At 39.1% G+C, this 18433-nt stretch overlaps 1 long non-coding RNA gene across 1 annotated transcript in view; it reads left to right on the plus strand.

The window, feature by feature from the left end:
• Nucleotides 1-216: 216 nt before the first annotated feature.
• LOC131381405 (uncharacterized) overlaps nt 217-18433 on the plus strand; it is a 50081-nt gene continuing 31864 nt past the window's right edge. Inside the window, exons 1-2 of the long non-coding RNA XR_009210151.1 lie at nt 217-399; nt 5844-5915. This is a non-coding gene — a long non-coding RNA (uncharacterized LOC131381405). The remainder of the gene's footprint in view (nt 400-5843; nt 5916-18433) is intronic.

The following is an 18433-nucleotide window of genomic DNA, read 5'->3' on the forward strand; positions in this document are numbered from 1 at the left end:
CAAATATTAAATTTCTACCCTGTGGTGCTTTCTCACTTTCTCTGCTAACAGGTGTTCTCCTTGACAGTGCGGTGGAATCTTCCCACATGCAATGATCCCAGCCAGTTCTGCCCACCTAGTGCATCTATCACTTAATAATACAAAATGGCTTGTTTCCATGGTAACCCGCTCTTCTCACCTGGACAGGTTGGCCCTTGTCATTCCTGGCCCTTCAGACACCTCCCCACTCCTTCCAGTAGATCTGGGCTTCCTCTGTCCTCCTGAGTAAGTTCTTCCTCTATAGCCTGTCTTTTGTAGGCTAGATTTACTGAGTAGATCCTCACTCAGCCTGAAAGAGAAAATTAAGATCCAATAAACACATACCATTTCTATATGATCCTTCTTTGGAAGCAGGAGTAGGTAAGTTCCTGTCTTTCAGGAGGCCACTGTGCCTCCTTTTCTCTTTTAGTTATTGTTGACTGACTGGTGCTATAGCTAGGACGGACAGAAAAATGAGTGTCATGTCATTTCAAGCCCAGGTGATACAGCTAACAATTATTCTGGAGAAGTTAAAACTAAGGGTCGGCACTAGATGATTTATATAGATTATCCAATGCCAGGTGATATATTATAAATAGAAATGAGAAGGAATAAGCTTAAGAGAAAAGAGGATGGGCAGAATTGCTGACTATGCGCAGGCCGTGTGTTTTTTCAGGTCTAACAACAATTTTAGTCCACAATGTTGTTTATTCTCAATGTTCTAATAGAAGATCATAAAACAGCCACAGGCTCACCCCAAAGCCCTTAGTAATTATTACACAATGCTAAAATAGAGCATCACCCAGGAATCAGAGGGTATCTACGCCTTATAGTAAGTAAAGTGTAATTCAGTTCCCTTCCTCAACATTGAGCTTGCGTTTGGTCAATGTGGTCTTTTTTTCTTTTTCTTTTGAGACGGAGTCTTGCTCTGTTACTCAGGCTGGAATGCAGTGCACAAGCTTGGCTCACTGCGACCTCCATTTCCCCGGCTCAAGCGATTCTCCTGCCTCAGCCTCTGGGACTGGGCTGGGACTACAGGCATGTGCCACCACGCCTGGTTAATTTTTGTATTTTTTAAGTAAAGATGGAGTTTCACCATGTTGACCAGGCTGGTCTCGAACTCCTGACCTCAAGTGATCTGCCTGCCTTGGCCTCCCAAAGTGCTGGGATTATAGGCATGAGCCACTGTGCCCAGGCAGCATGGTCTTTTAAAAACACAAATTGTGTAATGTCAACCCTCCTTAAAATCACTTGTTGGATTCTCTCGGTATTTAGAATGAAATCCTAATTCCTTTTCCATGACCTTCAAGGCCCTATAGGAGCTGGACCTGCCTCTCCAACTTTACCTGGGGGCCATGCTGTCTCCTGTTCCCCACTCTTGAGTGAAAACTGGCCTCCCTGGTGTTCTTCCAGCAGCCAAGCGTGCTCATGCTTCGGGGCCTTTGCATTTGCTGTTCCCCCTACCTAGAATGTGCTTCCCCAGACACTTGTCAGGTTCTTCATCCTTAAATCCTTAGCTCAGATGTCACTTCCTGGGAGAAGCCTTCCCTAATGCAGCCCTAACCAGGGCCTTTTACTGCGTCCTCATCTGCACAGTATTTATCTCCATCTCTAGTTGGCTTGTTTATTACCTGGTGTGGCCTTTCCACCCCAGAAGGTAAGAGCCCTGAGCACAGAATCTTGTCTTCCTTTTTCATGACTGTGAGAATTAGGCATGAAGATTTGTTGTTTGAATGAATGAGTGAATAGATGAGTTGATGAATAATGTATGGCCACAGATCTGCAGATGATACATAATCTCATAGCTGTTGAGGACTCCAGGGTCCCAAGGCTGGAGTTCACTTACTGACCTCCTGTTTCACGGTCTCAGAACAATTCTCCTTATGTGTCCTTCCCACCATGCAGAAGGCTCAAGTCTAGACAGCATATGGATTTTATGTAAGTTCATGTTAAATATTAGCCAAAATTGTTGAACCTAAATTTAAAATGTCAGAAAATACCCTTGTAAGCAATAAAAAATGGAATTTGTAAGGTCAAGCACAGTAAAGATAATAGTGAAAAAAATCCTAAAGCACAAGCATAGCAATATAATATCTATATTACTGGTATTATTGTTTCCTCATCTTGATTAGGTCAACTCTCAGGCTCTTTAGAGTAACCTAATATCCCTAATGCCGAACATTAACTCTGACATCTTCTGTAAGAGGGATGAGCAATGAAAGTGCTACCTTTTCCAGATTACTTACTTAATTTTACTTAACAAGCACTGTGTAGTGTTCACTATGTGCCAGGTACTTTTCTAAGTACTTGACAAATACCGCCACAGATTGGGTTCTCTGGAAGCAGTGGTTGAAAGAGTTCAAGGTGTGAGATGCTTATTAGGGATTAACACCTTTGAAGGGAATGGAGAGAAAGCAGGAAGAAGTCGAACTGCAACGTAGGTTCAGCAAAACCTCAGCCAATCTGGCAGTGTCCTGCATCAGGCCCCCACCTCACTCAGTCACCAAATGTGCCCCGCACCCCTGCCCCCAGCAAGGAAGAGCACAGCCTGAGGCAAGGCAGCTCTTCTGCAGCTGAGCCAAACTGGAGTTGCTGAGAGCTGGGGGAGGGTGTCTGCTGACCATACTCCCTGCAGTTGAGCAGTGAGTCCTTCCTTGAAGTGGAATGTGGGGATTGCATCTCTGTATCTGCTCAAATGTTAGTTCATTTAACCCTTGTAACAACCCTATGAGGTAGGTCCTTTTATTACTCCCATTTTACAGATGAGAAAACTGAGGTACAGAGAAATTAGGTAACTTTCCAAACTAGGTCAGATAGCAGAGCTGGGATTTAACCCAAGCAGTGTAGCTCTAGAATCAGAGCTCTTAACTACCCAGCTATGCTGTCTTATTACTTCGTAGAGAAGGTTAAGGGTAGTCTATCTAATAATAATAATGACAGCAATATTGGCACTACACTTTGACGTTGTAAAGTGCACTCACATCAGTGCTTCAGTTTATTTAGTTCTTTGTAAGGGGTGTGTGTGTGTGTGTGTGTGTGTGTGTGTATGTTTGCCTGATCTGGTGCATTTATTAAGAACGACATCAAAAGATGATAATTTGGGGTTGTCTATGGCACTTAAATATTAAATCCTGCAAAAATATTAAATCCTGCAAAAATCTAGGAATCAGAACTAGAGTCTGAGGTGCAATGACTGGGCTTGAATTCCAGGACCAGACAGTATGTGCTGGGGTTCTTATGATGGCCTGGGAAGAGGAAAGGTCCTCTTTAGTGTTTAGGACAAGAGAGTGAGTAGGTGGAAGAAAGGTTGTAAAACGTAGGGTGGGGCTGGCCACCTCTGAGCTCTGCCAGGCAAGTGAAGTGTTACTAGAGAAAAGGACCTGAGGGAAAATTAGGAAGCATGATGAGAAAGAGGGTGAAGAAGGGAGAGGAAGGAGTTCTGCAGGCGTGAGCAGTGTGGGCTCTGGGCGCTCTTCAGAAGGGTCTGTAAGACGATACAACACTGTGCATGACCAAGAGGGCAAGAGAGGGCTCAGTGTGGGCATATGGCTGTTCCTCAGAGTGGCAATGTGTGGACTCAGACTGAAGTGGGGGGACAGAGGAAATCTAGAGGCAGTAGAACATTTCCCATCGCCTTCGTGGAATTTAGCTACACATACTCTTTTTTTTTGAGACAGAGTCTTGCTCTGTTGCCCAGGCTGGAGTGCAGTGGCATGATATCAGCTCACTGCAACCTCTACCTCCCAGGTTCAAGCAATTCTCCTGCCTCAGCCTCCCAAGTAGCTGGGATTACAGGCATGTGCCACCACGCCTGGCTAATTTTTTTGTATTTTTAGTAGAGACGGGTTCTGCCATGTTGGCCAGGCTGGCCTCGAACTCCTGACTTCAGGTGATCCACCTGCCTTAGCCTCCCAAAGTGCTGGGATTACAGGTGTGAGCCACTGTGCCCAGCCTAGCTATACATAATCTTTTAAAGATATTTATTTATTCATTTATTTATTTATTAATTTTTGAGACAGGGTCTTGCTGTGTTCCCAGGCTGGAGCACAGTAGTTTGATTTTGGCTCAATGCAGCCTTGACCTCCTGGGTTCAAGCGATCCTCCCATCTCAGCCTCCTGAGTAGCTAGGACTACATGCATGGGCCACCATGCCTAGCTAATTTTTAAATTTTCTTTATTTTTTGTAGAGACGAGGTCTCACTATGTGGCCCAGGCTGGTCTTCAACTTTTGGACTCAAGCAATCCTCCTGCCTTGGCCTCTCAAAGTGCTAGGATTACAAAAGTAAGCCACTGCACCCGGGCTTTCAAAGATATTTTAAAATCATTTCCTACATTGTGAAATTATATTTCTTGTTCTAAAGACTGGGCTTAGGCAAGGAAGAAATCCAAGGATGGCAAATTTTATTTTGGATGATGAAGAATACACATTTCCCCCTACCTTACAATTCTATTTTTGTCTAGAAGAGTTCATGTAGTAAAAGTTATCCTTAAGACTTTTAGCTCTAGTGGGATTAACTGGCTTCAAATTCTTTTTCTGGAGTTGGTGAAGTGTCCTTTCTGAGCCCAATAGAAGAATTCTGTTTTAATACCTTGTTACTTTTATTTGTATATAAAACATAGTCCAAAAGGCTGGAACAAAATCTTGGTAGTAAGCACTCTGCAAAAATAGGCAGCCGGGATAAAATTCAGCAACATGACATATAAACTTCCCAACAGACCAAATGTGTCCTCTGAGCCAGGGGGATTAAAGGATTCTACCTGGGATCTGAATGAAGGTTATTCTTGTTACTGAGCTGATTATGTCACCATCGTTGACCCTTATGTTAACAGGTTCTTTCCCTTGAGACATATTCTATTCCATTCTCTTGTGGATATTTTAACATGATTTATTCATTTGCCCATTTTTATAACACATAAAGCCATTTTAGAAACTTGCCCTATAGCCCACAGCATAACAATACTATAAATAATTCACAAAGGAAAGCAACTACAGAGGTGTTTAAAAAGTAATGTACAGCAACTAGAAGATAACTCATGAGGCCAACAATAGATCTTGCTTAGAGTAGATACCCAAGCTCATTTATTACACTAAGCCAAATTGAGAGAACGTGAAGAGACAAAGTGTATCCAGAGCATAACATATTTCTAGTACCATCCTCTGGAAAATGAGCATGGTTTCAGAGGAACCTAGCTTTTCCTGGAGTAAACAGTTTGTGTTTGGGGAGAGAGTAAATAACTTATTTCTGAAATCTAGCATTTTATTGAAAAATGTTTTCCCAAACCTGACAAACCTTATGAAGGCAGAAGCAGGAATAAGTGTGGAAGATCATTGTCTAGCTGTGGGGATGGCAGCAATGGTGGAGGGAGAGGAGTCTTGGAATCCTGCATATTTCCCACTGACCCCTTGGTGATTCTGAACTGCCTTCCTGTAGTCACTTCTCAGCTGGGCACAGTTGGTGGAACCCAGTGAAAATAAGCCATATTCCAGGGAGCACAAAAAAGGTGAAGCATATGGTAGTTCTATTGCTAGTTTTTTGAGAAACCTCCAGACTGTTCTCCATAGTGGCTGCACTAATTTACATTCTCACCAACAGTGTATAAGTTCCCTTTTCTCTGCATCCTCGTCAGCATTTGTTATTTTTTTGTCTTTTTGATAATAGTCATTCCAACTGGGGTGAGATATCTGATTGTGGTTTTGATTTGCATTTCTCTAATCAAAATGTCACTCTATATTCCATAAATACCTGTAATTCTTACGTGTCAATAAAAGATAAAAGGAAAAAAGCCTATTTCTGGACTTTGAAATGCTTATATTTAATCCTCAGACACTGCGTTTGGGAGCCACCTCTGCTTCCAGAACACTTGTCTCTTCTAAGAGCTGGATTCAGTATCAAAAGGTGAGCTCTTTCATAGAATGCTGTACTCAACAAAGAGTCAGGACACATTCTTATAAAAATCAAAGCATTTGACCAGCAAGAGGTGAAATTGCAGGAACATAGGGTACACACATCTAATAGTTTTATAGATACTGCTAGGTTTTTGTCCAGTGGGGCTGGACCAACTAAATTCATTTTCTACTCCCATGCGTGATGCATTTCCACTCACCTGTACCAACCTTAGGACAAATTCATTTTCCCTTTCTAAAAAACAAAGACAAAAATACAATAGCCAGCTCTCCAAAATTCAACCTCTAAAATATATCTGGTCATAGATAGATCTAAAATGAATTTGATGGGCATCAATATGAACCTTCACCCTCTGCTTCTACCCTGAAATGCAGGCCACATACCCTTCAGCCTGATGTTGTTCTAGAATTAACTGTGCACTTCTTTCATGAGATGACATTCAAACCACACAAAGACAGCAAGGTCAATGAGGGCTAGAAGGGAAAGTAAGCATGGCTCATAAAACCAAGAGGTACTTAAGATTTAACAAGATTAACAAGTGCTATTGAAAAGAGCTACCTGGCCTGAGTCACAGGCAGGGAGAAAGATGCCAGCTCAATTCTCCTGGCTTCACTAAAGTCTTGCATGAAATTGCAATAAAGCTCTTTGGAAAGTGATTATGTCTTTAATGATTATTTCTCTTGAACTCTTGCAGAAAGAATGAGTTGTTCTTTTTCACTGGCCCATTTATTTGCTGTTAACATTTCTTTTGTCTGCCTTGTTTGAGAAGGTTATGTTTGAAGCTTGCCCAGCTTCTTAAGTTTAAGTCATTTAGTACACAGTAAACTCACAGTGGACTCTTGCAACAATTCCCCCTGAAAAACTATAGTTTCAGTGGGATTCAGCAACAGCGAGCTAAGGGAGACAATCCTTCTACTTTTCAGGTAGTGTGCAAATGCATGAATGAGTGAAACGCACTAAATTATAGACAAAACTTGTCATTCAGCTGTCTCCCAATCTTTTTGCTCTGGGCAAAAGCAGTTTTTCCACATCAGTGTATTCAGATTTTATGAGAATTGAGATTTTCAGAATACACCGTGCTTTATATTTTATATGCCGAAAGTTGGCTTTAAATGCTCAATAACTAGGTGATCTCAGGAATGTTGAGTAATCCCTGTATAAGCAATTTGCTTAATGCTATATATAGAAGAAACTCTGGAAGCTATACTAGTTACATATATGCATTTCAATACAGGTGGGTAAACAGAGCACAGGTTGTTCGTTTAGATGCCTGATCTTTTTAGATATGTCCATACGGAAGATACAAGTGCTCTGCCTGTCAGGGTAGGTAGCTTGGTGCTTTCATTCTGGTGATACTTCCAGCTGACTCCTTCATATTAATTCTCCCCTTCTTCCTTGCAAACAGGACCAATTTTGGGGTGGGTGGCAATTTGTCCCCTAAAAGGCTCTGTTCTCTAAACTTCCTTGCTGTTCAGGGTAGTAGTGTAAGGTCATTCTGGCCAATGAGATTTACATCTCATTGGTCTAATTTATGGGACTCTCAGAAAAGCCATTTTTTCCCTCATAAAAAGTTGGCATTTGCCTTTTCCTCTTTGTTCTTCCTCTTTCTTTCTTACTGGAACACAACAGACATAAGGAGGACAAACAGAAAGGTAAGAGGGGTCTGATCCTTAGATGGCCAACCCTGGAGAGCTGACATCCAGGCTTCTTATTCAAGGGAATAAACCACTTGTTTCAGCCACCATAGTCAGGTTTCTGTTTTGTGCAGCAGAAACCATGATACGCGTAACCTAACTAAGAGCAGGATGCTTACCTAAGGAGCCCTTGTTCTAAACAAGAGTGGTTCAATTGCCCCAAGAAGTAACTGCACTTGGGGTTTGAAGGAGACCGATTTTCAAACATCCAGTTGGTTTGGTTAACCAAAAGAAAACAAAAATCTCTGAAATTCCTCTCTTAATCATTGAGTTGCTTTAATGGTAACTGTGATCCAAAAGCAAGAAGGTATTTGTCTGATGGTCTCAGATTTAGTGGAAGAAAGCTTGATGGAATCTGTCTGTATACTCCTGGCCATATTTATTTCTTGTTTTGGAGACAGGGTCTTGCTCTGACACCCAGGCTGGAGTGCAGTGGTGCAGTCACAGCCCACTGCAACCTCAACCTCCCTGGCTCAAGCAATCCTCCCCTCCCATCTCAGCCTCCCAAGTAGCTGGGATTACAGGCACATACCACAACACCCGGCTAATTTTTAAATTTTTTTTGTAGAGACAACGTCTCCCTATGTTGCCCAGGCTGGCCTTGAACTCGTGGGCTCAAGTGATCCTCCCACCTCGGCCTCCCAAAGTGATGGGATTATAGGCATGAGCCATGGCGCCCAGTCCATATGTATTCCATAGGTTCTCTCTTCCTCTCCTACCCCCAGCAATCCAATCTTGTAAGTTTCTTTAGTAAACAAATAAGAGCATCAAAAACAAAAATCAGTTTCTTACTCTGTAACACCAAATAATCAAGCTTACTTAGTGTGCACGCATCTGTGAATGTGCAGGTGAATATGTGGGCACGTTATTGATACCATTCTTTAGCATAGAGGGAGAACCTAGACTTTTTTTTTCAGTTAAGGCTCTAGTCTAAATCATGTAAACATACATTTTAGTTGATAAATAGAAATGGGCCTGTGAATTGAGAGGACAAGAATCCAGACAAGTCCAATGGTGGATTCCCGTTTGACTTGCACCATAATGCTTTTTCCACCTCAGCTGAGAGCGAACAGTAAGTATTGGTAGAACAGCAAATAGCTTCATCTGAGTAGGGTGTTTGGGACTCATGCACGTGACAAGTCTGGAAAGGCAGATTGGGTATAGGGTACCTTGGGGCCAGGTTTAGGAATTTGGAATTTATCTTATAGGCTACTCTTTCCTGGAAGCTTCCTCAGAACCTCAGGGCAACGAGATGTTTCACAAGAGAATGTTCCAGGGTCAGGTAAGTTTGAGAACTACACATGCTATATCCGTCCCTCTTGAAAATTCACACCATATAATTGCATAATAAAAGCCGAGGAGTTCTGTATTAAAAAAACTGGTTAAACTTAATGCAGGACTCCTCCCTGCATTAAGAACAGGGAGAAAGAGACTCCATCTCTCCAAAAAAAAAAAAAAAAATTATCCAGGTGTGGTGAGAGGATTAGACAGCTATTTGGGAGGCTGAGGTAGGAGGATTGCTTGAGCCTAGGAGATTGAGGCTGCAGTGAGCTGAGATTGTGCCACAGCAACCCAGCTTGGGCAATAGAACAAGACCCTGTCTCAAAAAAAAATTATCTTTATTTTAAATGTTTGATTTTGGTTTTTGACCACATGCATATATCATTTTACATAGATATAGCATCAATACAATTTTGTAGTATGCTTTTCAGTTTAGCATTACATGATAAGAATGTTCTCTTACTGTTACTTAACTTTCTTATTTTATTTGCTCAGCAATTTTTCAGTAAGTGGATATTTGAGTTGCTTCCAGTGTTGTTTTCTGTTTTATTTTAAGTAATGATTAAATTAACTTAAACACTAATATAGCCCTTTAATTTTATTTACCTATTTTCTCCTAAGCCATTTTATTTTATTTATTTATTTCTTCCCAAGCCATTTGATTTTTTTAAATTACTTTATTTTGGATGAACTATTCAGCAGCAGAATTATTGGATCAAAAGTATAGTGAATGATTTTCAAAACATATTGCTGAATGGCTTTTCAAAGGTTATACCAATTAACAGTTTTCAAGGATTATACCTCTCGAAGTATGAATATACTTCAAGTATATGTACCAGCTTTACTATCTCCTCACCAACTAGTAATGTCATTTTTTATGTTTTTGCCAGTATAGGGGGAACTGACTGGCAATATACTAAGTTCATTGTTGCTTAATTTGTGTGGTGTTTTTTAAAATAACAGTTTAGGCTAAATGTTGAATATTCGTTTTACTGATTGCATCTTAGAGTATTATTGATATTAGTACAAAGGTAAACTTGTTGATGAAACATTTGTTTACTTTGAAAAATGAAAGGCTTATGGGAGTTGCCCTTGGAGTGTTGAAAGAAAATGGAAGAATTGGATAGGATATTCTGTCAGTTAAGATGTTAGTCTTGAACATGGTGAGGCGTGTTCAATAAAGGGAGCGTTTACAAAGGTGTGATCATGTTAAGGAAAACTAACAAGGGATGGTGCAGTACTCCAGGGTTGGCAACAATGGTATCACTTCTAGGCCTGAATAGGTCATAAGAGGACGCAAGGTAATGGACTCAGACAGATAGTTGTATGAAAGGGCTGACAGACAGGAGCTGTGGCCTTTGAATGGGAGACAGTTAACGCATGATGACCTAGTAGAGAGGGAAGGAAATGAGTATCCTGGCCTTGATGATTTCCACTCACCCTCTTGTGTCTTGGCATGGCATCCAATTAGTTGAGCCCAACTGCCAGAAGGCAGTTAATGCAATCCACAAAGGTCAGCCACCTGAAGCCCTAAGTGGAATGAAAAAGAAAGGTAAGTGGATCTGGAAAAAAACATGGAAAATATTCAGCGCAAATATTCTGGCATTAAGATACTTTAGAGTGGCTGATGATATGAGACTTTACAAATAGATGCAAGATTGTTAATCAGAGGTCTCACATCATTCAGTTTTTGAATGTTATTGAGAACTATTGAACTTAAATAGTTTAACTTTCAAATAGAAACAAAACAGTATGTAATGCCATTATTTGATCCCATTCAGGTATGTGGATAGTAGAATTTATTCCTTGCTTGAAGGAAGTTTTACTATGCCAGAATCTCAGAAGCAAATAAGAAAGTAGCATTTCAAATCTCAGAAGTCAGTAAGAAAGCAAAAGAAGAAGCAAATGGGAGCAGTCAAGGAATGTTAAGAAGGGACGAGATGGCTGGGCGCGGTGGCTCATGCCTGTAATCCCAGCACTTTGGGAGGCCAAGGCGGGTGGATCATGAGGTCAGGAGATCGAGACCATCCTGGCTAACATGGTGAAACCCTGTCTCTACTAAAAATACAAAAAAATTAGCCGGGCATGGTGGCAGGTGCCTGTGGTCCCAGCTACTGGGGAGGCTGAGGCCGGAGAATGGTGTGAACCTGGGAGGCGGAGCTTGCAGTGAGCCGAGATCGCACCACTGCACTCCAGCCTGGGTGACAGAGTGAGACTCGGTCTTAAAAAAAAAAAAAAAAAAAAGGAAGGGACGAAATTATGGTGGGTCTACCCCAGACTTTCCAATTCAGTAGGTTGGGGTGGGTCCTGGGAATATGTATTTGTACCAAGGACTCCAGATCATTCTGATGGAGCCAGTAGACTGTAATTTAGAATGACTGGACAACACAAGTTTCGGAAAGAGGCTTCAAAATCTACAGCCTCATAGATGTTAATGGGATCACTCCAAATGGAAATACTAAACTTAAAGATGATAAAACAGCTCACAGGGAACAGGAATTTTCTTGCCTTAAAAGCCAGTATTTGGACTGACAGTGACATTATATTATGCTAATAATAATGATAGTTCTAACATTAAGTACTTCCTACAGGGCAAGCTCTGTGCCAAGTATTCAACATTCATTATTTCACCAAATCCTCTCAACAGTCTTTGAGGTACTATTAGTATCCACATTTTATAGATCAGGAAATGAAGGCTTCTGGAGATTAAGCAAAAACCAGGCACCCATGTTGTTCTCCTGATCCTATGATTTGTAGTCTGCCTTCTCTCTACCTTTCAGAGTTTTTAAAAATGTTTGTTTCATATATAATATCCAGAATTTTTAGTTGTACCTAGCAGAATAGAGAAAAGTAACTCTACTTCATCTTCTTGGAGGCAGAAGTATTTTAAAATATTTTTATAATAAAAAAGGTGGTCATGGCCGGGGGTGGTGGCTCACGCCTGTAATCCCAGCACTTTGGGAGGCCAAGGCAGGCGGATCACGAGGTCAAGAGATCAAGACCATCCTGGCCAACATGGTGAAAACCTGTCTCGACTAAAAATACAAAAATTAGCTGAGCATGGTGGCATGCACCTATAGTCCCAGCTACTCAAGAGGCTGAGGCAGGAGAATCACTTGAACCCGGCAGGCGGAGGTTGCAGTGAGCCCGAGATCATGCCACTGCACTCCAGCCTGACAACAGAGTGAAACTCCGTCTCAAAAAAAAAAAAAAAGGTGGTCATATTTCATCACTCTAGTTGAATTACTTTTCTCATCTCTCTATAACTCTCCAGTCTTTGTATATATACAAATATTTGTATGTAGTTATAATCACAGCTAGCAGCATTTTGATGGTGTAGTTAATACCTTGGGCTTTGGAGACTAAGATGCCTGGGCCTGAATTCCAACTTCATGACTCACTAACTTTGTGACCTTGATTAAACACTTCTATCCCCACCTGGCCATAATGAGGTACCTCTCCCCCTCTTTGCTGGGATGGTATCAGAGGGGGCCTAGTGAATGATAAGGACTTTCACCATCACTCAGCAGCAATGGGCCATCTCCACCACTGTGTCTAATGGCCATGTGAGGAGCTGGAATTCCCACCCTGCCCAGCAGCAATAAAGATACCCTCTATGCTCAACTATTTGTTAGCTAAGTGGGAAACCAGGACTTCTACCCCCACCTAGGAAGAATAAGGCAGCATTCCTCTCTTTCACCTACCAGAACTGTATCAGAAAAAGTCAGTAGAACCAAGTTTAGATAAGATCCAGTCTCATAATATGAACATAATATGAACATATCCAGGACCACTTATCATACCAAGAACCAGAAGGCTGTCAAACTGAATGAAAAAGGCAATTCATAGAAGCCAACATTGAGATGACAGTGATGTTAGAATTATCTGACAAATTTTAAGCAGCCATGATAAAAGCAGCAATAGCAATCAGGGACACACTTGAAACAAATGAAAAAATTGAAAACCTCAGCAAAGAAACAGAAAGTCACAGAAAAGAAATAGAAGAAATAGAAGCATACAAAGAAGAACTAAATGAACTGAATAATACAGAATGAACACAAGAAACTTAGTGAAAAGCAGAATGAAGGAGACAGCAGAATGGAGGAGACAGAAGAAATAATCAGTGCAGTAGAAGAAAGAATAACAGAAATTACTGTTTGAAAAACTGAGAGAAAAATAGGCTAGAAGAAAAAGAAACAGTCTCAGAGGCCTGTGGGACTAAAATAAGAGCTTTAACATTTGTGTCATCAGAGCCCCAGAAGGAGACAAGACGAGGGCAGAGCTAAAAATGTACTTGAAAAAATAATGGCCGAAAACTTTCTAAATTTGGCAAGAGATATAATCCTACAGATTCAAGAAGCTGAGTGAACCCCAAACAGAATATATCTGAAGGAATTCACACCAACTCACAATTATAATTAAGCTTCTGAAAACTAAAGACAATGAAAAAATCTTGAAGGCTGAGAAAATGGACATTTTACCTGAAGGAGAAAGCAGTTAGAATGACAGCAGATTTCTGGTCAGAAGTCAGGGGAACCAGAAGGAAGTGGTACAACATTTTTCAAGTGCTGAAAGAAAAGAACCAACCACCCAGCATCTTGCAAAACTCTCTTTCAGGAGTGAAATGAAAATCAAGATATTCTCAGATGAATGAAAATTAAGAGAATTTGTCACCAGCAAATCTACCATAAAAAAATGGCTAAAGAAAGTTTTTTAAATAGAGAGGAAACAACAAAAGAAGGAAACTTGTAATATCAGGAAGGAAGGAAGGAAGAACACTATAAGCAAACATATGGGTAAATATAATAGGCTTTCCTTCTCATCTTGAGTTTTCCAAATTACATTCTATGGTTGAAGCAAAAATAATAACACTATATAATATGGTTCTAGAATGTATGAATATTTGAGATGATCATATTGTAAATGTGGGAGGGTAAAGAAATCTAGACCAGGCATGGTGGCTCACACCTGTAATCCCAGCACTTCGGGAGGCCAAGGTGGGCGGATCATTTGAGGTCAGGAGTTTGAGACCAGCCTGGCCAACATGGTGAAACTCTGTCTCTACTAATAATACAAAATAGCCGGGTATGGTGGCACATGCCTGTAATCCCAGCTACTTGGGAGGCTGAGGCAGGAGAATCGCTTGAACCTGGGAGGCGGAGGTTGCAGTGAGCCAAGATCATGCCATTGCACTCCAGCCTGGGTGACAAGAGCAAAACTCCATCTCAAAAAAAGAAAAGAAAAAAGAAATCTAGAGGAAGGTAGAGTTTTTATCCTTTATTGAACTATTAAAATTATTATACTAGTAGACTATAAGAAGTTATATGTATATGATATAACACTTAGAGCAACCACCATAAAAGCTATATAAAGAGATATACTAAAAATACTATAGATAAATCAAAATAGAATTCTAAAGAATATTCAAGTAAGCCAAAAGAAGGGAGGGGAAAAAACAGAGAGATGAAAGAGAGAAAAAATAAAATGGCAGACATAAACCCTAAAACATCCATAATTACGTTAAATGTAAGTTTTCTAAATACACTAATTAAAAGGCAGAGATCGCCAGAGTGAATTAAAAACATGACCAACTATATGCTGTCTAGAAGAAACTTACTTCAAATAAAATGATATAAGGTGAACCTAAAAGGATGGAAAAAAATCACATAAATATTAAATAAAGAAAAGAAGGATTAACTATATTAATATTAAATACCGTACTCTTCAGAAGAAAGAAAATTACCAGACACAGGGAATATTGATAATAACAAAAGAATCAATCCACCAAGAAGACATAGCATCCTAAATGTGTATGCAACAAACAACAGAGCTGAAAAATACGTGAAACGAAAACTGATAGAACTGAACAGAGAAATAGACAAATCCACAATTATAGTTGGAGACTTCAATATCTTTATTTCAACAATTGATACAACTACCAGAGAGTAAATCAGCAAGGATGTAAAAGAACTCAACAAGGCTGGGTGCAGTGGCTTAGGCTGTAATCCCAGCACTTTGGGAGGCTGAGGCGGGTGGATCACGAGGTCAGGAGTTTGAGACCAGCTTGGCCAACATGGTGAAACCCTGTTTCCACTAAAAATACAAAAAATTAGCTAGGTGTGGTAGTGTGCGCCTGTAGTCCCAGCTACTCAGGAGGCTGAGGCAGGAGGATCGCTTAAACCCAGGAGGCGGAGGTTGCAGTGGGCCAAGATCATGCCATTGCACTTCAGCCTGGTGACAGAGTGAGACTCGGTCTCAAAAAAAAAAAAAAAAAAAGAACTCAACAATACAATCAACTAACAGAATTTAGTCAACATTTGAAGAACACTTCACCCAAACACAGCTGAAAATTCATTCCTTTCAAGTGCATGTGGATCATATGCCAATATAGATCATATCCTAGGCCATAAAACAAACCTCAACAAATTTAAGATAATTAAATCATACAGTGTGTTCTCTGAACACAATGGAATAAAATTAAAAATAAATAACGGAAAGGAAAACTTTCTGTTATTTTGGAAATAACATTTCCATTAAATTTGGAGATGAAAGAGCCCTTCTAAAGAATCCATGGGTCAAAGAGGAAGTCTCAAGGGGAAACAAGAATACATTGAACTACATGAAGATGAAAATACAACATGTCAAAATTTGTGGGACATAGCTAAAGAAGTGCTGAGAGGGAAATTTAATGCATACATTAGATTAGTGCATATTAATGCATACATTAGAAAGAGGAAAAGTCTCAAATACATAATCTAAGCTCCCATGACCAAACTTTAAAAAGAGGAGCAGAATAAACCCAAAACAAGACAAAGAAATGAACTAGTAGAGATGAGAGCAGAAATCAATAAAAACAAAAACAGAAAGGCAATAGAGAAAATCAATGAAACAAAAAGCTGTTTCTTTAAAGGAATCAATAAGATTGACAAGCCTCTATCAAGACTTACAAGGAAAAAAGAGAGAAGGCACATATTATCAATATCAGGAATAAAATGGCGTATCTCTGAAGACCTCAGGGAACACCCTGAAGGCATCAAAAGGATAATAAGGGAATACTATGAACAACTCTACATATATAAATTTGACAACTGAAGTGAAATGGACTGATACTTTGAAAAAAAAAAACTATAACTCACTCAATATGAAATAGATCATTTAAATAGCCCTATAACTTTAAGGACATTAAATTAGAAATGTTTAAAACTCTCCCCAAAGAAATCTCCAGACCCAGATGTTTTCATCACAGAATTCCACCAAATGTTTAAAGAAGAATTAATACAAATTCTGTACAATGTCTCCCAGAATATGTAAAAGGAAGAAATATATCTCCATTAATTTTATGAAGTTACAGTTACCTTATACCCAAACAAGACAAAACAGTGAAAAAAAATAAAACACAGAACAATGTCTCCTGTGATAGATACAAAAATCCCTCAAAAACTGGCAAATAGAATTCAGCAACATAAAAATGATTACACGTCATGACCAAATGGGGATTATTCCAGGGAGGCAAGCCTGGTTCAATATCCAAAAATCAGTTTAATATATCATATTAACAGACAGAAATTAAAAATCACATGATTATATCAATTGCTGCAGAAACAGTATTTGAGAGTATTTAACATCTTTTAATGGTTAAGAAAACCCCAAAAATATAAATAAAGGGGAACTTTTTCAACATGTTAAAGAACATCTACCAAAATAATTCTATTGCAATTATATTTAATGGTGAAAGACTGGATGCTTTCTTCCTAAGACTGGGAATAAGGTAAGGATGTCCACTCTCAATATTCTTATTCAAAATAGTACTGGAAGTTCTATTCAATTAATAATGCAAGAAATAAAAGGTATATGGATCAGTAAAGGAGAAATAAAATTATTTCTATATGCAGATAATGTGATTGACTATGCAGAAAATTCAAGGAATCTACAAAAAAAATCCTAGAAGTAATAAGTTCAACAAGGTCATAGGATGGAAGATGCAAAATAACATGCCTTATATTTCTATATACTAGAGATGAACACGTGTACACTGAAATTAAAAATAAAATGCCATTTATAATTGCTCAACAAATGAGAAATATTTAGGTATAAATCTAATATGACACATACAGGACTTTATGGTGAAAACTATACAACACTGATGAAAGACATCAAAGATCTAAATAAAGACATCAAAGGGCCATATCATGTTCATGGATTGGAGGATAACATAGTGAAAATATCGGTTATCCCTAAACTGATATACAGGATAAACTCAATTTCTATTAAAATTCCAGAAGAATTTTGTAGATATAGATAAAAGTATTCTAAATTTTATATGAGAAAGAAAAGGAAGTAGAATAGATGAAAAATTTTGAAAAAGGAAAATTAAGTAGTAGAAATTGGTCTATTGGATTTCAAGATGTATTATATAATGATAATAATCAAGAGAACTCAAAAATAAACTCACACAAATATGCCCAACTGATTTTTGACAAGATGCAAAAGCAGTTCAGTGATGGTAAATAGATTTCAATAAATAGTGCAGTAGCAATTGGACATCTGTACACAAACAAAACAAAACAAAAACCTCAACCTAAGTTGTATGTATTATACAAAAATTAACTAAAAAATGGGTTATAGACCTAAATATAAAATTATGAAACTTTTAGGAAGAAACATAGGAAAAAATCTTCCGGACCTGGAGTTAGGCAGAGAGTTCTTAGTCTTGACAACAAAAGCTCATCTATAAAAGTAAAAATTAATAAATTGGATTTCATCAAAATTAAAAACTTTTGCTGGGCATGGTAGCTCACGCCTGTAATCCCAACACTTTGGGAGGCTGAGGCCAGCAGATCACTTGAGCTCAGGAGTTTGAGACCAGCCTGGGTAACATGGTAAAACCCTGCCTCTACATAAAGATAAAAAATTAGCTGGGCTTGGTGGTACATGCCAGTAGTTCTAGATACTCTGGAGGCTGAGTGAGCTAAGGTCCTGCCACTGCACTCCAGCCTGGGTGACAGAGTGAGACCCTGTCTCAAAAAATACATATACAATAATAATAATATAAAAATTTTTGTTCTGCAAAAGGCCCTGTTAAGAGGACAAAAAGACAAATTATGGAGTGGGAGAAAAAATGTTTGCAAACCACACATCTGACAAAGACTAGTATCTAGAATATATAAAGAACTCTTGAAACTCAATAGTAAAACCCCCAAAAATCCAATTATAAAATGAGTACAAGACATGAAGGGACATTTCACCAAAGAAGACATACAAATGGAAAATAAGACCTGAAAAGATGTTCAACACCATTAGCCATTAGAGAAATGCAAATTAAAAGTCACAATGGGATATTACTACACACCTATAAGAACAGCTAAAATTAAAAATAATATTACCAAATGCTGTGAGGAGAAATGCAGTGAAACTGGATCCCACTGGTGGGAATGTCAAGTGATACAGTCATTCTGCAAAAATGTTTGGCAATTTCTGATAAAATGAAACATGCAACTGCCATACAACCCAGCAACTCTACTCCTGGGCATTTAT

The sequence above is a fragment of the Hylobates moloch genome, unplaced genomic scaffold (genome assembly GCF_009828535.3).
Source record: "Hylobates moloch isolate HMO894 unplaced genomic scaffold, HMol_V3 SCAFFOLD_15, whole genome shotgun sequence".
NCBI classification, from domain to species: Eukaryota; Metazoa; Chordata; class Mammalia; order Primates; family Hylobatidae; genus Hylobates; species Hylobates moloch.